This window comes from Petaurus breviceps, unplaced genomic scaffold, assembly GCF_028583685.1.
Source record: "Petaurus breviceps papuanus isolate PSGF00001 unplaced genomic scaffold, PetGlider_PUasm1.0 179, whole genome shotgun sequence".
Taxonomy (NCBI): Eukaryota; Metazoa; Chordata; class Mammalia; order Diprotodontia; family Petauridae; genus Petaurus; species Petaurus breviceps.
In genome coordinates, this window is record NW_027185779.1 from 1,751,827 (window position 1) to 1,776,151 (window position 24,325).

Here is a 24,325-nt window from a genome sequence, read left to right on the forward strand (position 1 = left end):
CCCCCTCTGCTTTGGCAATGTGATAAAGCATATGGTTCCTTTCTAAGAATAATGTTTTTAGATGCATAAAATAAAATATATCAGATTACAAAGTTAATCATTGAAATACAGTCATCCTGATAATTAAAAAAAAAGTTTATGGGCCCCAGGCTAATAATCCCTGAGCTATACAGTAATAGTAAGCAGCATTTAAATAGTACTTTAAAGTTCACCAAATGCCTTACATACATTATCTCATTTGAGCCTCACAACAACCCTGTGATGATGATGCTATGATTATTCCCATTTTGCAGAAGTGAGTCAATAAGCATTTATTAAGTGCTTAGTAAGTTCTGGACTCTGTTCTAAGCATTGGATATACCAGGAAAAGCAAAAACATTGTCCCTGACATCAAGAAGCTCATATCTTAATGAAGGAAAAAGCATATAAAAATCTGTATACATACAAGATATATACAGTACAATGTACATGGAAGATAACCATAGAGGGAAGAGAGGTACAGGATGGGAAGTGAGAAAGGCTCCTGGAGAAGGGAGAGTAGAGGCTGAGTCTTGAAGAAAGCTAGATGAGTAAACTGAGGCATAAAGAAATGAAGTATTTTACACAATGACACAAATTAGTTTCAGAGGCTGGATTCAAACCCAGTTCTTTATGACTTCCCAAGTCCAACACTTTCTCTTACTAAACCATGTTGTAAAAACCTTGTATCAACCCAGTTATAATTACTAAATGTTAGCCTAATCTTCCAAAACCCATGCCATAACAAGGCTGCCACTATATTTTAAAAATTGTTATTGTTTTTGTTTTAAATAATATTTTATTTTCCCCCAATTACATGTAAAAGCAATTTTTGACATTTGGGTCTTTTTTTTTTTTTAAGTTTTAAGTTCCAAATTCTATCCTTTCTTCCCTCCACTCTCTACTCCCTGAGATGGTAAACATATAGTTTATACATATGCTATCATGTGAAACATTGCCATATTAGACATTTTGTGGAAGAAAACTGGAACAAAACCAAAAAAGAAAGAAAGTAAAAAAATAGTATTCTTCGATCTATGTTCAGATGCCACAAGTTCTCTGGAGGCAGATAACATTTTTCATCATGAGTTCTTTGGGATTGTCTTAGATCATTGTATTACTAAGAATAGCTAAGTTTTTCACAGCTGTTCACAGTATTGCTGTTACTGTGTACAATGTTTTCTTGGTTCTGCTCACTTCCCTCTGTATCAGTTCATGTGAGTCTTTCCAGGTTTTTTTTTTTCTGAAATCATCCTGGTCGTCATTTCTCGTAGCACAATAATATTCCATTACAATAATATATCACAATTTGTTCAGTCATTCCCCAATTGAGGGCATCCCCTCAATTTCCAATTCTTAACCACTAGACTATATTTTAAAAAACAGGACATAAAATAAAAATGAACATTTTTACTTTTCCTCCAAAGAAACACATTATAGCTAAATTGTAAAGCTAAATCCAATTTTCTTAAACTTATACATCCAGAGATAGTACTGCACCATTGGACCACAAGAGTTCTTGACCCAAGGTCCATAAACCCCCAAAGCATCTATGGATAGATTTCAAGTGATTCTAGAACTGGGAGAACAAGTTATATAATGATAACATTATAGAGAAAAACAACTTTGAAAGTGATAGAACTCTGATCAATGTAATGATAAACTATAAGTCTAAGATAATGAAGATGAAAAATGTCATTCATTTCCTGACTTCAAGGCCTAGAATTTAAAATGTACATATTTTCAGATATCTGTATATAAATGCATACAAATAATGTGGGAATTTGTTTTGCTGGGCTATGTAGAAATGTATCAAGGATTTGCTCTTTCAGGTTTGTTTTAATTTGTTCAGAGGGGGAAAGGTGTAGTAGGATGGACAGATTAATTTTTTAAAATACTCATTATTATTTCATTCTGTGTGTAGTACACACTCCAGGAGCTAACTTTTTCCAGCTCCCTCACATTCTTAGGTTGGGTGCCTTAGATGGTACCTACTAGCTCAGGTTCAAGTTCCTTTCTGAGTCTTACTCCTAAAATTATAATTCATGAACTCCCACTGGTTCGCTTACCTTCAGCAGTCATCAAATAGTTACAGTTAATTGGAAAAATGAATGAATGAATATAGTGTTTATTAAGTACTTGCTTTGTGCAAAACATTGTGCTAGATTCTGAGAATACAAATGGAAAAGTCAAAGAGTCCCTGCTCTCAAGGAGCTTATATTCTAACAGGGGAGACAATACAAATGGAAAGTTCCTGCTGCGAGTCAGATGGAAAAGTCCAAGGGCCCTCAGCAAAGCAAATAATAATGCCTCTTCTTTAATGTCATTTCTTCCAACAAAATCATAGTTTATGATGTGGAACCATTTAATAGAGCTAAGACCTTTGGTAGCAAGAACTTTCTTACCTAGGTCTCTTCAGTAGCTTTGTCTATAGCCCCTGAAGGAGCAGGTGTCACTTCCTGACATGATCACTGAGGGCACTGACTTGGAAGCAATGCTTTTCCCAAGGCTATTGGCTTCAGGGTCCTTGGATGTCTCCATCAGGTTCCAAGGGGAGATGATGGTCAATATGATGGTAGTGGTGAGTCAAAGCAAAGGCATTTACTGAAGTGGCTGAATAAGGACAGTATTAGTTACTGATATATATATATATATATATATATATATATGTATGTATGTATGTATTCTTTACACAAGTGCTGTATTTGGAAGAAAATGCAATGAAAAGTTATATAAAATTCATTGTACTCTCCCCCAAATACAGCATTTGTGTGAAGAGTGAGTTAGCAAAACACATTTAGGGAACCCAGATGATCAAGACAACTCATCTTCTAATGCTGCAGGGCCCCCATGCCTTTTCTAATCTTGTGGTGTTCTTACATTGTTCACCCACCAGATAAAGGGTCCCCACTAGGCAGATCACTGGTCTGTTTCCCTGGATCTGCTCCTTTCTGAAACTCAATGTCTGAATGCCAGGGCTACTACTCTCATAGTTGGCTCTTTTCACTGCTGCCAGGATCATATTTTTCAGAGCTGTCTCTTACTTCAACTCTCTCTCTACTCTCTGCTGGCTACAGTGCCTCTTCCAGGATGAGTAGATTAGATGTTGATGAGATAGGGGAGAGAATCATCTCCCCCTGCCACTCCCTCTCAATTCAGAGAGTACTTTCCTCTCAAGTGTTTGGTTCTTCTTCTAGTTGGCTTACTTCTCTGATGCCAGAGGTCACACACTCCTCAGAGCTGCCTGAACTGACTCCAAAACTATCAGGCAATCTTGGGTACGAGGGGAATAGTCAGTCTTCAGCCGACAAATGGTAGACAGACCTCTAATTCTATGAAGGAAAACTTCTTAATACTTCATAAAGAAATAACAAAGTAAAAGTCCTTCATGGCATTTTAAGAGCTTAATATGTATTTATCTCAGGAGCAGCTGTGTTTAGGGAACCTCCATCAGGCAGACTGCATCAAAAAGAATCAAAACAACTTCCTTAGTATATCCTCAATCTACAAGGGTTGAGTGATACAAGAGTGAAGTCATATGGGTATCAAATAGTGAAAATGGACAGTCAAACCTAGTCTTTCTAATTCCAAATCCAGACTTTTTTCCACCACACCAGGATTTTTGCTTACTACCACCATGTGGTTTATATTTTTAGTACTAAATCAAGCCATCCCACTGCAACAAGAATTAGAAAAAGATTCAGGGACCCAAAACATCAACAAATGGCTATTTAAGCATTTTATTTTGTGGAAGTAAGCTTGAGTTACTATGAACCCAGCTTCTTTTTCTCTCTTTAAACTATTGATGAACTCCGTTCTTCAAACATTCAGCATCAGAGAGTGTGAACAAGTCAGTATAGAGTGCCCTCTCTTTTGACCTTACCTCTGCAAGTGCTGGCCTACTTTTTTGATCAGTACTTGTGATTTCATCAGTGTAGAACTAGCAGTATGGAAACCCTCCCACTACCATTCCAGAATGGTAGCTCTCTATAATTTATAGTCTTATAAAGTTGGCAGAGATAGAAAAAGATTGAGTTGGCCTAGATGGCACAGCCAACATGTGCCACAAGCAGGTCTTCACCCAGGTCTTCTGACTTAAAGACAGCTTTCTCCTACATGAAGTGGAAGTTTAACAGTTGATTGTTAATATTCAGAGAAATTACTGGTTAGAATAAAGGTCAAAATCAATGACAAATGAGAAGGAAGGCTAAGGATAAATACACAATGAGGCAATTGCAACTGCTCCAACCCAGTCTATTTAAACAAGATAACCAGATGTGCCATAGCCAAATGAATTGAGCATTGTCAGGGATCACTTCTCAAAATGACCAGAATAAGTGATTTAACTGGGATATTTTCCATTTATTTAGCCATGTTCAGATACAACCTGAATCAGAAAGAAACCAGTACCACTCCAAAAACTTCTATAAACATTATAGCGTGCCCAGATCCAAAGCAGAAGTCTTCTAGGTACGTCATAAAGATATATGTGTGTATGTGTGTATGTATGTATACATATATAACTTTATTGATATCTTTTGTTTTTACATAAACTTTATTTCCCACTGAATCTCTTCTCCTTCCACCTCCCAGAGAGACATACCTTACAATAAAGACAAAAAAAGGAGGTAGAAAAAAAATTTCATCAAAACTAATCAACATAGCAGAAAAGTCTGACATCATATGCAATGTCCCACAGCCCTAGACCTCCATCTCTGCAAAGAAGTTGGGGGTGGGAGTTGAACTAGAATCATCTTTCTTACGAGTGAGTTACAATTAATCAAAGATTGTCCCATGACAACAGATTCCTGGCGTAATGAAGAATATATCTAGTCCCTATTTGTTGTTGAAGTCTTGAAAGTTTTCTCACAGACCCATCACTCCTGGACACCTTGAACTTCTTGCTTTTCTTCAGAATCTCTTTCATATTTTAAAATAAAATGGGTAAAATCATATGGTTGTTTTCTTGATTTTCATGGTTGGGAATCAGGATTAAGTAAAAGGTAATGGATTTTCCTTGAATGTAGTATTCATTCCTTTGTTCAAACCAAATTTTTTTTTTCAGTAAATCCATTTGTAGGGTACATAAAGAATTATAAAACCTAGACCCCTTGCCTTCCAGATCTTCTAGCATCTATTGGGTTTTTGGAAATGGGCGAAGGGGTATCAGTACCAGACTCCTTTAAGCCCTACTATGTGCCAGGCACTGTACTAGGTGCTGGAGATATAAAAAGAGGCAAAAGAATATTCCTGTCCTCAAGGAGCTCATAATCTAACAAGGAAGGCAACATATAAACAACTATGTACAAACTATATGTAAGATAAATAGGACATATTCAATAGACAGACAGAATTGGGATGGACTTCCTGGAGAAGGTGAGACATTAGCTGGGACTTGAAGGAAGCCAAAGATGCCAGGAAGCAGAGATGAGGAGGGAGAACTTCAGGCATGGAGGACAGTAGGAGAAAATAGAGGAACCAAGATCAGCACCTGTTCTGCAACTTTAGATTTTCTGGGGGAAGAGAGTTTAAGTGACTTGCCCAAGGTCATATAGCCAGTATGTGTCAGAAGTGGGACTTCCCTTTTCTTCTTTTTTATTTAGGATTTTATTTTTCCCCAGTGATATTTAAAAACAATTTTTAACATACATTTTAAAAATTTTGAGTTCCAAATTCTCTCTCTCCCTCCCCATTCCCCCTCGTTAAGAAGGCAAGCAATTTGCTAGAGGTTATACATGTGTAGTCATGCAAAACATTTCCATAATAGTCATGATGTGAAAGAAAACAGACCAAAAAAAGGCAAGAAAAATGAAGAAAGTAAAACAACCCTATGCTTTAGTCTGTATTCAGACACTATCAGTTCTTTCTTTGGGGGTGGATAGCATTTTTCATCGTAAGTCCTTCAGAGTTGTCTTAGATCATTGTACTGTTTAGAATAGGCAAGTCGTTCACCACTGATCATCTTACAATATTGTTACTTTGTACACAGTAAATTTCACTTTGCATCAGCTCATGTAAGTCTTTCCAGGTTTTTCTGAGAGCATCCTGTTCATCATTTCTTATAGCAGAGTAGTATTTCATTACAATCACATACCACAATTGGTTCAGCCACTCCCCAATTGATGGGCATCCCCTCAATTTCTAAGTATTTGCCCTCAGAAAAGAGTTGCTATAAATATCTTTGTACATATAGGTTCTTTTTCTTTTTGTATTTTGTCTCTTTTAGGATAATAACCTAGTAGTGGTATTGCTAGGTCAAAGAATATGCATGGTTTTCTAGCCCTTTGGGTATAGTTCCAAATTGCTCTACAGAATGATTGAATCAGTTCACAACTCCACCAACAATGTGTTAATGTTTCATTTTTCCCATATCCCCTCCACCATCCATCATTTTCTATTCCTGTCCTACTAGCCAATCTAATAGGTGTGAGGTGGTACCTTGCATTTCTTCAATCGATAATGAGTTAGAGCATTTTTTCATATGGCTATAGATAACTATGATTACTTTATCTGAAAACTGTTCATATCTTTTAATCATTTAACAATTGTGGAATGGCTCTTTTATAAATTTGACTCAGTTCTCTATATATTTGAGAAATAAGGCCTTTATCAGAGAAACTTGCTTCAAAATTTTTTTTCACAGTGACTATTGCTAACTGTATTTCCCTCCATTCTATTCTCCACCCCCCATTTATTCTATTCTCTCTCTCTTTTCACTCTGTCCCTCCTCAAAAGTGTTTTGCTTCTGACTACCTCTTCCCCCAATCTTCCCTCCCCTCTATCATCCCCCCTTTCTCTTATCCCTTTCCTTTCCTACCTTCCTGTAGGGTAAGATAGATGTTTTATACCCAATTGAGTATGTATGTTATTCCCCCTTCAAACCAATTCTGAGCAGAGTAACATTCACTCACTCCCTCTTATCTCCTCCCTTTTCCCCTCCACTATAAAAGTTTTTTCTTGCTTCTTTTATGTGAGATAATTTACCCCATTCTACCTCTCCCTTTCCCTTTCTCCCAGTACATTCCTCTCTCACCCCTTAATGTTAATTTTTATTTTTTAGATATCATTCTTTCATACTCAACTCACACCTGTACTCTCTGTCTATATATATTCCTTCTAGCTTCCCTGATAACAAGAAAGTTCCTATGAGTTATCCTATGAGTTACAAGTATCATCTTCCCATGTAGGAATGCAAATAGTTTATCCTTACTAAGTTCATTATGATCTCCATTTCCTGTTTAACTTTTTATGTTTCTCTTGTATTTGAAAGTCAAATTTTCTATTCAGTTCTGGTCTTTTCATCAGTGCTTGAAAATCTGCTGTTTCATTCAACATCCATTTTTTCCCCTGAAGGATTATACTCAGTTTTTCTGGGTAGGTGATTCTTGGTTGTACTCCTAACCCCTTTACCTTCCAAAATATTCTATTCCAAACCCTCTGATCCTTTAATGTAGAAGCTGCTAAATCTCATGTTATCCTGACTGTGGCTCACCCATACTTGAACTGTTTCTTTCTGGCTGCTTGCAGTATTTTCTCCTTGACTTGAGAGCTCTGGAATTTGGCTATAATATTCCTGGGAGTTTTCATTTTGGGATCTCTTTCAGGAGGTGATCAATGGATTCTTTCCATTTCTATTTTATCCTCTGGTTCTAGAATATCAGGACAGGGAAGTTTTCCTTGAAAATTTCTTGAAAGATGATGTCAGGTTCTTTTTTTGATCATAGCTTTCAGATAGTCCAAAAATTTTTAAATTATCTCTCCTGGATCTATTTTCCTGGTCATTTGTTTTTCCAATGAGATATTTCACATTGTCTTCTATTTTTTTTTCATTCTTTTGGTTTTGTTTTATTGTTTCTTGATTTCTCTTATAAAGTCATTAGCTTCCCTTTGCTGAAGTCTAATTTTTAAGGAATTATTTTCTTCAGTGAGCTTTTGTACCTCCTTTTCCATTTGGTCAATTCTGCCTTTTAAGACATTCTTTTCCTCATTGACTTTTCATACCTGTTTTGCCATTTGACATAGTCTAAGTTTTTAAGGTGTTATTTTCTTCAGTATTTTTTTGCATGTGTCTCCTTTACCAAGCTGTTGACTTTTTTTCATGATTTTTCTTGCATCACTCTTATTTATCTTTCCAATTTTTCCTCTTCCTCTCTTACTTGACTTTCAAAATCCTTTTTGAGTTCTTCCATGGCCGGAGACCAATTCATGCTTTTCTTGGAGGCTTTGAAAGTGGGAGTTTTGACTTTGTTATTTTCTTCTGATGTGTGTTTTGATCTTCCTTGTTACCATAGTAACTATCTATAGTCAGAATTTTTTCTGTTGTTTGCTCATTTTCCAAGGCTATTATTTGACTTTTAACTCTTTGTTAAAGTAGGACTCTGCTTCCAGAGTGGAAGACACACTGTTCCAAGCTTCAGGGCTTTTTTGCAGCTATTTTCAGAGATACTTCTAGGGACCTGTAGGTTTTCAGATCTTCCAAGGTGGTGTGATCTCAGGTGAGGTATTTACCACCCCCGTGGCCTGTGCTCTGGTCTGTGAGTAGCCACAAGCACGCTTTTTTTCGTCCTAGAACTGTGAGTAGGGACTGCAAGTGCTGGTGTGCTAGTACTCTTCCATGCCCTGGGACTGTCACCTGGGACAGTGACCTGGATCTGAGTATGGGCAAAGCAATAGAGTCCTGCTTCAGGGCTGACAGAGAAAACCCTGTAATCTCCTTCTTGCCAGTTGTTCAACCCCCTTGTCCCTTGTGGTCTGAGAGTTCTAGAAGTAGCTGCTGCTAGTTTACTGGGGCTGAGGCTGAGCCGGTGCTGCCTGTGCTGGACTGTGCTCCTCTCTCACCCTGGTGCAACAGACATTTCCTGCTGACCTTCCAAGTTGTTTTGGGCTGGAAAATTATTTTGCTTCATCTTTTTGTGGGTTGTGCTGCTCTAGAATTTGTTTAGAGTCATTATTCAAAGGTTTTTGGAGTGCTTTAGGGAAGAGCTCAGGCAAGTCCCCTGCCTTTACTCTGCCATCTTGGCTCTGCCTTCTTGTTTAACTTTCTAATGAGAGAGAAGAAGCAAGTGTCCCTTCACCTAGGTGGGCCTGGAGTCAGGAATACCTGAGTTCAAATTCAAGTTCAGACTTGACCTAGTCTCAAGTGAGACTACATATGTGTACCTGGACAAGTCACTTTAATTTCAAACTGCCTCAGTTTCCTCAATTGTAAAATAGGGATAATAATAGTACCTACCTCAAAGGGTTGTTATGAAGATCAAGTGAGATAATATTTATAAAACACTTAGCATAGTTTCTGGCACATGATAGGTACCATATAACTCTTTATTCTCTTTCCTTCCCATTCCTCTCTTAAGAAACTTAATGTCTTCCAAGTGTATTAAGGGAATTAAATGAGAAAACCCAAAGTAGACTGGTTCTGTTCTGAGGGAAGAGGAGCAAGAGAAGGGTCACATAGTAGTAAGTGTCTGAGGTCAGTTTTGAACTTATGTCATCCTGACTCCAGGCCCAATACTCTGTCTACTTTGCCAATGGGATGTTTCCTTATCTCTTTGATTATCTATTTTAGAACTTTTTTCCTAGAAATTAAAGTTCACTAACCTGTAGTTTGCAACATCTGTTCTCTTCCCTTTTCTAGGAATCAGGATATTTGCTTTACTCCATTGGCACTGTTTTTTCAAATATCACTAGCAGTGGTTCAGCAATCTCATCTGCCAGAGGACAGTGTGTTATAGTAGGCAGATGAGGAAACTGAGCCAGATAGAAAATAAGTAACTTGCCTAGAATCAAGTGAGGGAGGATTTGAACTCAGGGTTTTCCAGAGCAATGCCTAGTTGAGTACTCTATCCACTCTGCCATTGTCTATAACCTTCTTGTTCTGCAAACTTCTTTTCATTCTGGATCTCTTTCTCCAATATGCCTCCCATCTGCTTACAGTCCCTAAAAATTGACTTTCTCCAGATGATGCTGCAACCCTAGCCATCCTATTTAACAATGACTTTGCTTTTTCTCTGCTTTTGTCTCCCACCCCAACATACTTCCTTCCCAGGCTGGAGAGTCAGAATACTCTTTGCATCCCATTGCTCTTTCTAGACTTCCATTGGCTACCATCACTCAGCAACCTCTCCCCCTTTGAAGTTCACTCTCTTAATACTTTATACCCTATAGAGGTGATGTTGGCTGTTGTCCATCACTCCCTAGCTGTTGGTCTCCTACTTTCCTTAAGGAGTTTAGCACCTGGATTACCATCGCCCTCTCTTTTCTGATTCCAACCTTTTCACATTCATGATGGTGCCTTCTGAAACACCTGAACCTCTCAGTTCTTTAGTCTTTTCAAGCCCTATGAACTACTCTACCACCACACCTTAATCACACATAAGGTGATAATGTCCTGGATCTCACTATTACCCACAATTCTACTTCCTCTATTAAAAACCTTGACAATTCAAGGTATTTGTCCCTGTTATTCCATTTCTCCTATGCCTCATGAATTCCTAAAGCTATTCTTCAGCCTCATCACAACCTTTGATCTCTTTATCTCTGATAGGTAAGATAACTTATATAAAGGTGATTAGCAAATCTTAAAGTGTTATGTAAATGTAAGCTATTATCAATTTACCTAGATTCTAGAAAAGCATTTTATAAAGTATACTATCTCAGGTCATTACTGCTGATCTCACTTCTTCTCTTTCCTGCCTTCCCAATCTGGACCCTGTAGTTAAGCAATATAGCCCCATGCTATCCTATGTTCTCAGATCCACCAGCCCTCTGACCTACCACCACCATTTACTGCTTTCCAAATACCAATCTTGGATTACTTCCACTATCTACCTCTTCTACTCCTACTCACTTGTTTGTGAGTTGAACTGGAGGAAGTCCCACAACTCTGCAATGGAGCCTTCCAAAAATTTAGGTTATTTGACATAACCAGGTCATTTCTGCAACAAGGCAGCCCCTAGATTCCTCTAATTGGCTCCCTATATCACTCTGCACAGAAGCTATTCCAAACCTTTTCTTTTCTATTAAGCCCTCCCACACCTCCTCTTCCCTCACACCTTCTCAGCTGAGGATCTTGCCTCTTACTTTATTAAGAAAATTGAGGCTATTTTCCAGGCATTCCCTCTTTTGCCCTCTCTTCATCTCAAAATAAGTTGGTATCACCCTCTCGTCTCTTTTCCTTTCCTCTAGTCTCTATTAATGAGGTAGGCTATGCATAAATTGCATAAGTGAGCATAAATGAGATACTATACTTTATAAAATGTTTTGCTATAATCTAGGTAAATTAATAATAGCTTCCATCTACATAGCACTTTCTCTTTGCCAAGGCCAAACCCTCTACACATCCCCTTAAACACATCCCTTTCTCTTCTATTGCAGATTGCCCCTTGAATCCTTTTCTCACTGTCTCTGTCTTTCTGTTGCTCTCTTTGCTTTTGTCTGTCTCTGTCTCTCTGTCTGCCTATTTCTCGATGCATTCTCTCATTTTCTCTCTGCAATCTTTCTCTCTCTCATCAATCTTCACATCTACTGATTCCTTCCCTTATGACTGCCTTCAAATATCCCCAATCTAGCCTATCCTGAAAAAAAAAACACACATATACACACACACACATCTCTTCCCTAGGCCCCATATAGCCCCTTAAGCTATATCCTTATGTCCCTTGGCCAGTCAAACTCCTAGAGAGGAAAGCCATCTGTGCTCATTGCCTCCACTTCCTCTCCTATCACTCAATTTTCAGCCTTTTTCAATCAACTCATCACTTCATCACTCACCTGAAACTACACTCCTCAAATTTACCAATGACCTTTGAATTACCAAATTTATAGGGTTTTTTTCTGTCTTTTTTCTTGACTTTTCTGCTGCATTTTACATTGTTAACTGTCCCTCCTTCTGGATGCTTTCTCCCATAAAAAAAGGTCTGTGCTCTATGTCCCCTTAGGAAGTAAGTAAATATTTCCCTGATTGAATTGAAATGAAAGAGAAGCTAAAAATTGTCCCTAGTCATGGAGGCCATTGAGACCATTAAATTGCTAAGCCTGTCAGGCCTGGAGGGAATTAAGGAAGTTCACGGGGAATAGTTTTGTGGTGTGTGAACTTTGTGCCCATACCAGAGGCTGGGACAAAGAAGAGTGGGGAAAAGGACTTTCTCTCCTCCTCTCCCTATCATCAACTCTGGCCTCTAAGAGTACAGTTACTCACCAGTGGGAGACATGCAATCCAGCAGTTTGAGGGTTTGTCAGAGTTTGAGGTACAGTTGAGATTTATCTAAGGCCAATCAAAGACATATATACTTCATAGTCAGACACAGAAACAGAGACAATCACTTAAGGAAGGAAGCAGTTTCAAGGAATATGACCCTGGCCTCAGAGAAGAAAATCAAATTTAGATTCAAGAGAAAATTAGTCCTGGCAACTGAAAGCTAAGCTCCAGAGAGAAATTTCCCAAGAGCCCAGTTGAATGACCCTCTCAGCAGAGACACCATGGCCCAATGAGAGCTGTATGAGAACTCTTCAAGGAGATGAAGAACAGCAAGGCCCTGTAGTATTTACTGGAAGAGTGAATTGCCTTGGCCACTTTTTTTTTTATGAGTGCCTCACTACTGTTGTGTTATGAGTTTATATACAGCCTTCCCACAGATGCTATTTATATTTATGGGAGAGTAAATTCCAGGTTTGGGGCCAAATATTTTATAGCTACTGTTGTTACATGCCATCTTAGAAAGTGCCATTGCCTTGAGCTAAAGGTATTTTTCTAGCCAACAGTTTAAAGGGAGAGAATATCAGCGTGCGATTCTGACCTATATTAGTAGAAGTCCAGACCCAGTGTCTACCCTAGATCCTGGAAGAGCCGAGGTCCTCTGGGGACCCAACTCATGAATACAAATGCAAGGTGGGAGAGTGTTTTAAAAGGAGTGCTACATATAACAACCCCTAACTGTGGATGTTCCCAAAGATTCTGTCCAGGGTCCTCTTCTCCAGGTAAACTCTCTCCTCTCTCCATGACCTCATCCACTCCCAAGGATTTAATTAACAGCTCTATACAGATGACTCAGAGCCAGATATCCACCCTCAGTCTCTTTCCAGAGCTTCAGTCCTGTCTCACCAGCTTCGTATTAAACAACTTCAAACTGTGTTTTCTGGAGACACATCAAACTTAGCATATCCAAAAAAGAACTCATGTTTTCACCCAAACCTAGCCCTCTACCAGACTTCCCTTTTCTTTGGAAGGTACCATCGAGTCCCCCAAGTTCATAACCCTAAGCATTAGTCTGTACTCTTTGTACTCCCCATGTATGCCATGTCTGCCCCCATGACATCTCTGGCATCTGACCCCCTTCTCTCTACTCACACAATCACTGTCTTAGTTTAGCACCTCATAGGCTATCACTTGTAACATTTTAATGGTCTTCAAATGGATTTACTAGTGACTTCTATCAAACATTTAAAAAACAACTGATTCCAATACTTTACAAACTACTTGGGAAAATTGGAGAAGGAGTCCTACCAAATTCTTTTTATGACACAAATATGGTACTGATACCTAAACTAGGAAGAGCCAAAACAGAGAAAGAAAATTATAGACCAATTTCCCTTATGAATATAGAGGCAAAAATTTTAAATGAAGTATTAGCAAGAAGACTACATCAACTCATCACGAGAATAATACACTTTGATCAGGTAGGATTTATTCCAGGAATGCAAGGATGGTTCAATATTAGGAAAACTATCAGTATAATCGATTGTAGTAACAAAGCTAATAGAAACCATATGATTATCTCAAGAGATGCAGAGAAAGCTTTTGACAAAATACAACACCCATTCATATTAAAAACACTAGAGAGCACAGGAATAAATGGAGTCTTCCTTAAAATAATAAGTAGCATCTATCTAAACCACCATTTTAATGGCCTCCCAGCCCCAAGTTTCTCCCTACTCTAACACACCTTCCACACAGCTACCAAAATTATTTTTCTAATGCATAAGCTTGATAATGTTACTCCATTATTCAAAAGTCTCAAGTGGTTCCCTAGTGTCTCTAAAATAAAATATAAACTCACCTGCTTGGCCTCTAAAAACCTACACAACCTGACCCCAAGCTATCTTTCCAGCTTCAAGTATTACTTCCCTTCTTTTAACTCTACACTCTAGCCAAACTGGAATTTTTTTTCTTTTCTTCATATAAGGCTGTCTCCATGTTTTTGTCTTTTTGATATTACATGTTTTCCTTGTCTGGAATGCATTCCCTCCTCACCTCTGCCTTGAAGAATCTATCTCTTATTTCCTTTAAGATTTATTATAGATATATTTGCATTTTTCTATGCATTTATATATGTACATATTATCTTCACCATTAGAATGTGAGTTCCTTGAGAGCGGGGAATAGCTGTTTCTGCGTTTCTATTTGTAAACCTAGTGCTTAGCACAGTGTTCTGCACGTAGTAGACACAATGAATATTTTTCCATTTATAACAGCGTATATACATAAATAGCTTTCTCTCTACTCATCCTTTTTAATTTAACGTCCTTTGGATTAGATTTACAAAATCCCTGGCCAGGATGCAATCATTGCTATATTTTAAACCATGGTCTTGAAGTCTAAATATCATTCTCAGATACCACCTTCTTACCCAGCTTTTCACTACCCAAATCAATTTTTTCTCCCATGTCTTCAATAGATAACAGTGAGGAAAACACATTCTATACCCTGTCTTGTCTTCACTTTCTCATCCAAGACTTTGTAATCTCCGATATAACTTTTTAGTTACCTTCTGGCATTATCATTTATGTCCACAAGAAACATGAGAAATGGATACTAGTGATTCATTTTAATAAGTTTGTGGAAGTTTTCTGTTATGCCTCCCTTGGACACATGCCCATGAAAGTCAACAACCTCTCTATGGGGTTATCAGGTCAAGAAAGCATTGCCTCAATAGCTCTGGTCAAGGAAGCACAGCTCTCTTTTTTTCTTTCTCTGGCCTTTACTACATCTCATTTGAACATTTATATCACTCTACTATTTCATTCCTCAGAGGACAGGTAGCTGTTTCTTCTTCAGAGTGCCCAGGTCTCTCCTCTTTGGGAAGAAACTCAAATCACTTCTTTTATTTAAAAAAATGCTAAGTCTACAGCTTTTTTTTTCTCCTCCTCTATATGACATTCTTGTACTCTCCAATATCTTGACAAAGGTCAAGTCTCCCCTCTTCTACCTCATAGGCTTTTTTCTCCCTCCCATTTAAACCTTGCTTCTATTTTCAGTAGGAACACTTCGTTGACCCTACCAAGCCAGAGTATAGAGAGGTGATGCTCATATTTCTTTACCTTCTTCTTCAGGAGGAAGACTAGTCTGCAACTGGACCCCATCAGTCTTGGCTGTAGCCAAAATACAAATGTCATACATTCAGCATTAATTCCTTGAAGGCAAGAACTTCTTCCTTTTTAACTTTGCTTCCCAAATACGTGGTACATAATAGACACATGACAAATTGAATTAAATTGAATTGAAATGACCAGTTTCCTTCACAACCACCCTCTGGCAGGAGCTAGGCCACTCAACTCTATACCCTCTGGGACCATGGATTCATTTCACAACCTGCCACTGCACATGTATCTCCTGCTCAGCCTACCTTTTTAACTCTACCATTCCTTCTGGAATGGGAGATTTAATGGATAGTATATTATTCCAGTCACTTTGTGACTTCCCAGACCATAACACCTTTCCCTGACCTCCTCCCCTATGTGTTATCTTCCTGTTTAAAATATAAGTCCCTTGATAGACTTGTTTTTAATAACTGTCTCAATTTTAGATCTTGGCCAGTACTTAGCACAGCACGTGGTGCATAGTAAACACTTAATAAATGTTATTCATTCAATCATTTCTGTATTCTACACATAAATGTATAAAGTTAAGAAACTCAGATGCATAATGGGCAGAGCTTCACTCATATCATATCATGATGGTTTTCATCAATGAACACAAAAACGTGAAATTCTTTGTGCCTGGACACTGTGAATCACTTGCTTAGAAAGTGATTCTCAAGATGAACAGAAAACAAATTCTTTATCACCAAGAGTGCATCCAAGCTAAGTAGCACTCAAAAGTGTAATGTTACCCAACAGGTCCCCAAAATACCATAAGGTACTTTCTAAGGCATTTCACAGTTGCTCCAACAGCACCAGTGGAACTGAGACAAAAAACCTTGGAAGCTAGCTCTACGACAGAGATGCACTGTCAATAGAAATATTTTAAAAAGGGCCATAACCTAGTTTGGCATTTGGGTCCTGCAGCTGCCAAATAGTATTTATTAGTTATGCCAAATTATTCCATGGAGAAAGCCTCCATAGGGAAGCACTGTGGTTCAGTGATCTAGGAAATAAATTGAAATTTAGGTGGCTATGGATTCAGATTCTGCTGCCATCTGCATCCTAGAATTCCAGAATCTTCAAATAAGAAGGGATAGATCTCAGAGGCTCTCTAGCCTAATCTATCCCCGAGCTGGAATCTTCTCTGCTATATCCCTGACCAATAATTGTATAGTTACCCATAAATGCCTTTCATGATGGGGAAATTACTATCTCTGAGACTGCCATTTTGGAATAGCTCTCACTGATGTTTTTTTTTTTCTTTTATACTAAGTCAAAATCTGCCTCACTGTGACTTCCACCTCACTAGTTCTGCCCTCTAGGATAAGTATGCTTGAGAAATTTACTGTAAATTTATAGGTTCACATAATAGTCCCATAAGGTTTTCTGGAAGGGACCTTAGAGACTAATGATTTATTAGTTCAACCATTAATTTTGCAGAAGAGGGAACTAAAAGAATTAAACGAGTTGTCCCAGTATGACATAGTGGCTGGAGTGCTGGTCTTGGGGGTCAGGAAGACACAGGTGCAAATCTTGCTTTTGCCATGTAGCTACTAGTTGTGTGATGCCAGGAGAGTCACTGAGTGCCAATAAGCCTCAGTTTCCTCATCTGTAGAGTATATGTATATATAAACATGTATATACATATATATGTATATATATATACACACATATACATATACTCTACAGATGAGGAAACTTTACTGATGCGGAAATCCTATAGAATATATATATATATGTATATGTGTGTGTGTATACACATACACACACATGCACTGGTCTTATTTTATATATATACAATAAGAACATCCACCAATGTGGCTGTTGGGTGTCAATTGGGATGATGTATGTAAAGGGATTTGCAGCCCTTAAAATGTTATCTGTCCAACTGTAAGTGATAATTATTAATTAGTCCTACTAAGGGTCACAGAGAGCTAGTAAGTGTCAGAGCTAAAGCTGAAACTTCGCTGGCTTCTCTGCCTTCAAGTCTAATGCTGTTGTTACTGTACCAGGTATCCAGAACTGGTTTCTTTGTCCATAAAACAGGAGCTAATCGTAATGACCTTACTGTGAGAGTGAAGTAAGGAAAAACTGACACCTCTTCCAAAATAACCCCAATAACATCAAATGCTATCCAAGTTATCAAAAAAAAATTGGGGGCGGGGGTCAGAAATAATATGAATGAATGCCAACAGAGAGAAGAGGACAAAAGTTCCTTCGTGTTCCATGTCAGCGAAGGGAGCATTTCCTGGTCCCTTCTCCCTAAGCCTCAGGAAAACAGGAGAGCTGGAATCCTTCCCAACCTAAGCCCTAGATAAACAAAGGCCATGCGAACTCTCAATAAGAGGAGCCTGGTAACCAGAGGGCCATCTATACTGAGTTACAACATTCCTGATGAGAGGACAAAAGAAAGCCAAGGGGGCAAGCCCAGTCTTAGGGCAGGCAGGGGGCTGGTACCTGCCCATCTGCCTGCTTTCCTCCACCCCTCTCATACTGTTGCTAGAAAACAGATGGCTGCAGAAGCTTGAATTTTAAATTTATGAATGGAAATTTGCACAGATGTTAGCAATCAAGATGGTATATAAGAATTTTTTCTCATACCATGTTTATGGCTAGGCCTCCTTCACACAAATGGGAAAGAGGGTCATAAAAAGGGGAGGGTTTTTTTTTTTTTTGATCTGCCATACAGCATAGATCCAGTGTCTAAGACTGTGAGGTACAACAAAGGAAACATTTTTAAAGAACAAAGAGGACAAAACTACTAAGGGTTTGCATAGATGGTCAGTGTTCATTTACAACTGCTGAAGTGCATCAGAAGAGAAAATAAAATATCCTTCTCTCAGAGCCCTCTGGGAGTGCGTCTGTGCCCAAGACTTAGGTTAAATTTCAATTCTAATGGCCTCCAACAAATTTTTGGGAACAAAGGTTTTTATACTTGTCATGTGGGGTGAGCTGCTCTTTTTTATGACCATGAGGCCCCACCATCCCTGGCTTCTTAAACAGCTTTGTGACGGTCACCTAGGAGTCCTTCAGATATCACCAAAGAATTGAGCTTGAGATTCTAGTTATAATGAGAGCAGTCACAAGAGGGGAAAAGAAAGTATAATCCAAGAAGGTAGTACCAGGAGAGCATGCTGGGATCCTGGATTTGAAGACAGAAGGGCCCTTAGAGGCCACTAATTCTAATCTCCTTCATTTAACAGAGGAGGAAACTGAGGCACAGAGCAGTTTTGCCCATGGTCATACAGCTGGTAAGTAATTGAAGTGGGATTAGAACCCAGGTCTTCCAGCCTCCACATCCACACTCTGTTCATTATTCCATGCTGACTCCAAAGCAGTTTGAAAGCCAATGTTTACACAGTCTTGCTTCTGATTAAAAGAGAAGATAGAAGACTTGCTGAGATTTCAATGTAAAGTTCCTCCCAGTGGGACTGTTATTTCAGGGACAATGGACAAGGAAGGTAGCTGACATCAACTGGGGGCAGGATCACTTTAAGTGATTCAGGCCTCCATTGAAATCATGCTGCCAACTTTTTTTTGCTTTTTGGAGAGGGAAGGTAGGGCAGTTGGGGTTAAGAAGCTTTCCCAAGGTCACACAACTAGTTTTTTGTGTTAAATGTCTGAGGTTGGATTTGAACTCGGGTCCTCCTGACTTCAGGGCCAGTGCTCTATTCACTGCACCACCTAGCTGCCCCCTGCCAGCTCTTTTTATGGTGACAAAGAATTGGAAATTGAGGGTATGCCCATCAATTGGGAAATGGCTGAACAGGTTGTGGTATATAAATATGATGGAATACAATTGTGCTATAAGAAATGATGAGGAAGTGTATTTCAGAAAAACCTGGAAAGGCTTACATAAATTGATGCTGAGTGAAGTGATCAGAACCAGGAGAACACTGTACACAGTAAACAGCAACATTGACCAACTATGACAAACTTAGTTCTTCTCAGCAATACATTGATCTAAGACAACTCCAAAATACTCATGATGGAAAATGCTATCCACATCCAGAGAAAGAACTATGGAGTCCGAAGGCAGATTGAAGAATACTATTTTAACTTTTCTTGTTTTTTCTTTCTCGTAGTTTTTCCCTTTTGTTCTGATTCTTCTTTCACAACATGACTAATGTGGAAATATGTTTAACATGATTGTACATGTATAGCTTGTGCCAGATTGCTTGCTGTCTTGGGGAGGGGAGAGGGGAAGGAAGGAGAAAAACTTGGAACTCAAAATCTTATAAAAGTGAATGCTGAAAACTAACTTTACATGTAATTGGAAAAAAATAAAATACTATTTACAAAGAAAAAAGGAAAAAAAAAAGAAATCATGCTGCCAAAATAATATCCCTAAAGTACAAGTCTGATCATGTTACCCCTCAGCTCCAAAACAGTGACTTTGTATTCCCTCCAGGAGAAAATACAAACTCCTTAGGTAGACATCTAAAAGCTCTTCCCAATATGGCTGGAGCCAACCTTCCCAGGTTTATTTCACATTATTCGCCTTCATGAATTCAGTCATCCAAGCCAAACTGTTCTGGACTTGGCATTATGTCTTCCACTCCTGGCCATCACACGGATTGTGCCTGCAATGCTTTTCTCCTCTCCTTTACCTTTTAGAAGCCCTAGCTTATTTCAAGGCTAAACTCATGTACCATTTTGCGTGGAGTCAGGAAGACCTGAGGCCTCAGACATTTACTAACCATGTGACCCTGGGCAAGTCACTTAACCTTTGTGTGCCTCCATTTCCTCATCTGTAAAATGGGAATAAGAATAACTTCAACCTCATGGGTAGTGAGGATCAAATTGAGAAAATAGCTATAAAGCCCTTAGCCCAGTGCCTGGAACATAGTAAGCACTCAATAAATATTAGTTATTTTTACTCTGATATGGACTCCTTTGGTGAAACCTATGAACTCCTTTGCATCCTTGGCACAGTGCACAGTGCCTTTCAGACAAATGCTTGTTGGCCTGAATTGATGAGACAGAAGGGAGAGTGAAAATATTTTTACATTCAAGGGTGTGCAGATTAAATGGAATGTGTGCGGGGAAGCTCAGGGCATATGTTAGAAAGCATCAGATGCAGGGGAGTAAGACACAGGAGAGAAGGGAGTACCTGCAGTGCAGAATGGAATAGGCAGAGAGGAAACATGTAGACCTTGGAAGTGGGAAAAGTCTACTTTGTCTGCATCCTAGGTCTGGTCAGTTTATATTTTTTACTGCCCTGAGCTAATTTTCGTCCTTTTCCTCCATCTCTTCTGGCCAATCTTACCCAAATAAGTGTGTTCTATGTTTTAAAAAAAGAGAGACTTATAGTATTCATTCAAGCAAAATGTAAACAGGAAGGTAAGTCTTGTTTTTGGAAATCATAATACATAGCAAAGCCAAATCCCAGAGAATTATTCATAGTTTACATGCAATTCTCTTCTCTGCTATTATTTAATTTAAATGGTTTTTACTCCTATACCCAATAATCTTTTTATTCTTTAAATCAGTTAATACTGACCTGGTAGTTAATGACCTGGTAGAATTGAAGCTTTTATGTCTCTTCTTTAATCTGCTTAAAAATATGTAAATATGAATTGGTTTTAGCTTTTGTGATTTCTCTCCCTCCTCTACCAGGGCTGTCAACAAAGGTTTAAAATGTTTCTTGTCTAACTTTTGGCCAAAGTTAGGAAGAAGTTCTCTAGCCAGTGGAAGAGTTAACTTGGGAAATGAAGTGCTAACTGGGCTGCTCTCTACCTTTCTAACCGTAAAATGGTTATTATGATGTATCCTATAGGATATCTTAAAAGTCTTAGTCAAGTTTTAAGTCATTTTCTTAAAAAAGTTTTTAAATTACTCTAAGACTTTTGGGACACCTTATGGATTACTCCCCTTCACACTCTCCAGTCCAGTCAAACTGGCCTTTTTTCTTTTTCCCACATAGAGCATTCAATACTATCTTTTTAGGATCTTTCAGGCCATCTCCCCAGATGTCACTTTCCCACAGTGTCATTATTTTATATTTATTTAGAAAGTGGCTAGGTGTCAAAGTGAATAGGGCACCAGCCCTAGAGTCAGGAGGATCTGAGTTCAAATGTGACCTCAGACATTTAACACTTACTAGACCTGTGACCTTGGGCAAGTCACTTAACCCCACTTTCCCTGAATTCCCCCTTCCAAAAAGCAAAAAAAGAAAAAGGTACTGCTGTCTATATTTCTTTCCAATAGAGCATAATCTCCTTGAGGGCAGGGACTTTCATGTTTTTACCTTTAGATTCTCAGTGCTGGCACTGTAGATTCATAATAAAATATTTGTTTGCTCAATTAATCCATGCTTTAATAATAGACTAATTAATTAACAAGAATGCTTTACCATGGTGACAAAATTAATGAATTTTCTCACGTACTTGCTCTTGGGCTGGACATCTGAGCTCCTGGATTTTTAGGAAATTCACAGGAAACTATGCTGCTACCCAAGATGGATTTAACTAGAACAGACCCAGCATAAGAATGCTGGTGAAAAGGAACCAGTAGTGAGAGGTGGCAAGGAGCCCCCAGAAAACCAGAAATTGTACTAATGAAATAACCAGATCTGGGAGGGGGAAATGAGTTTGGAATCCACTGGGATTTTGTTCACTGGACTTGAAATCAGGCAAATTCAAATACTGCCTCACATTTACCAGCCCTAGGCCCTGGGTAAGTTGATAAAACTTTTGGGAAACTGTTTCCTCATCTGTAAAATGGGGATAATACTTCACAGGGCTGTCATGAGGCTCAAATGAGATACCATATGTATTTAAGGTCCGTCACAAACCTTAAAGCCCTATATAAATGTTAGCTATCATTTCCAGTAGGGAGGACAGAGGTGTTACTGTTCCTTTAAAAAAAAAAACTGCATTGCAAGACTCATCCTAATCCTGTAGAGACATCTGAGTCTCCATTTTTATTATAAAATTAAAAAATGCTAATTGAAAGACACATTCTATTATTAGACTATTTTCTATGGACCATGAATTCTGAGTAGAAAAAAATCTTCAATATATCTTAAGATATCTACTTTGGGCCTCTTTGTCAGTAACTTAAAACTTCTTAAGTCACATAAAAATGGCATTGAGTTATTGTTTTCAATGAAATATTTAATACATATTTTCTTTTTTTTTTTTTAAGCAATCGGGGTTAAGTAACTTGCTCAAGGTTACATGGCCAGTTATTTCTGGGTGTGGTGCTAAGTATCTGAGCCTGGATTTGATCCCCAGGTCATCCTGACACTGGAGGTGCTGCTCTGACTCGCTGAGCCACCTGGCTGCCCCTAATACATATTTTCTTGAGAAAGCCCTTGCATTTTTCTGGTTTCAAAACAGCCAGATATGGGAATAATTATTTATTCAGGTATGTGAATAATGGGCTCCCATATGTTACTTTGGGACCAGTGGTGTATTAAATTACTTATTTACTTTGTACTGTATTAATGAACTTACTTCAAAGTCATCATGAGCAAGAATCAAACAGGACAGAAGGATCACAATCTGTACTAGCATAGAGAAGATGGCCACATCAAGAGAGATCACTGATCCACTTAGACTTCTGACCACTGAGATGTTAATATCTTAGATCAGAGGTCAGAAAAGGGACCTCAGAGGACAATTAGTCCAACTGCCTTATTTTATAGATGAGCAAAGTGAGGTCCAAGGAAATTAAATTACTTGCCCAAAAGTCACACAGGCAGTTTTACATCTAATTTACCTAATTATTACTCGGCTCACTTATTTATCAGATTCTTTCCCTTGTGGACAAAAAAAGTGTTGTTGAATCCTGTCCAACTCTTCCATGACCCCATTTGGGATTTTCTTAGCAGAGATACTAGAGTGAATTGCCATTTTCTTTTCCAGCACATTTTACAGATGAGGAAAATGAGACAAATGGGGTTAAATGACTTGCTCAAAGTCACAAAGCTAATTAAGTATCAGGCTGAATTTTAACTCTGGCCTTCCTGATTCCAGATCTGGCAGCCTATCCACTGAGTCACCCATTTGCCTACTTGTTACCTGACTCATTTATTAATCAGATGCTTTTTCTTGTGGCCAAAAAGCGCTAATGCGCTGTGTCTACTTCAAGCCAAACGTCTAAGTGTCTTCTCAGTGCAAGGCCATGGTTGTGTTGGGCATAAAGACAAAGAAAAGACCTTACCCTGAAGTTTGCATTCTGCTGAAGGAATTCCCAGTATACCCACATGGAGCACAATCCCAGGTATTTTGAAGTGGTTAGGAAGTACCACTAATTGTAAAGATGGAGAAGAGGAATCAAGGAAGGCTTCACAGAGGAAGTGGCCCTGATAAGCTTTGAAGGATCAATTAATTGAAGGACCAATTAAACAACAAGCATTTATTAAGAACTTACTATATGCTAGGCATTGTGAATGAAGACAAAAATAAAGACTATAGAGGTCCCAACCCTTGGGGAATGTATTTTTTTTTAAATTGGATAAATCAGGAAAGATTAATTCATTGGTAGAGAATAATTTACCCTTAAGGATATGATCCACTAAGTATTTATTCAAGCCTTAACGTGAGTTTTTATTTTTAATAGACTATGGGTCCTAAAAGCTTTTTGGAGCTAAGCTCAATTTTATTAGTCAAATCAAAAGTTTGATCCCCAGTAATCTACTTTTCAATGGCAGATGGAATCTTTAAAAAGATAACAAAAAACTCATCCTGTCTCCATTTATACAGAACTTGGGGAAATTTCCAAGTATCTGTTACTACATGCCCTAAAAACAAGAGTGATACTCAAAAGAGGAAGAAAATATTGTTTTCTTCTAGTACCTGACTAGTCAAATAGCAAGAATTCAAGATGCATTTTAATATTTACTTAAGTTTTCCCTGACTCCAGTGACTCTACCTAATAGTTTTTATATACTGCATTTTAAAACAAAACAAAACAAAGATACAAACTAAGAACAAACACCATA

General features: G+C 38.3%; 1 long non-coding RNA gene across 3 annotated transcripts in view; it reads left to right on the forward strand.

Annotated features, from left to right (window-relative positions):
- The window catches only part of LOC138160090 (uncharacterized), an 811,791-nt gene extending 787,983 nt beyond the window's left edge, over nucleotides 1-23,808 (forward strand). For 2 of the 3 annotated variants that reach the window (XR_011168069.1, XR_011168070.1), the window contains 2 exons: nucleotides 18,579-18,626; nucleotides 23,358-23,808. This is a non-coding gene — a long non-coding RNA (uncharacterized lncRNA). Of the gene's footprint in view, nucleotides 1-4,388; nucleotides 4,489-18,578; nucleotides 18,627-23,357 lie in introns of all 3 variants that reach the window. The other variant, XR_011168071.1, reaches the window with a different exon arrangement.
- Nucleotides 23,809-24,325: the final 517 nt, after the last annotated feature.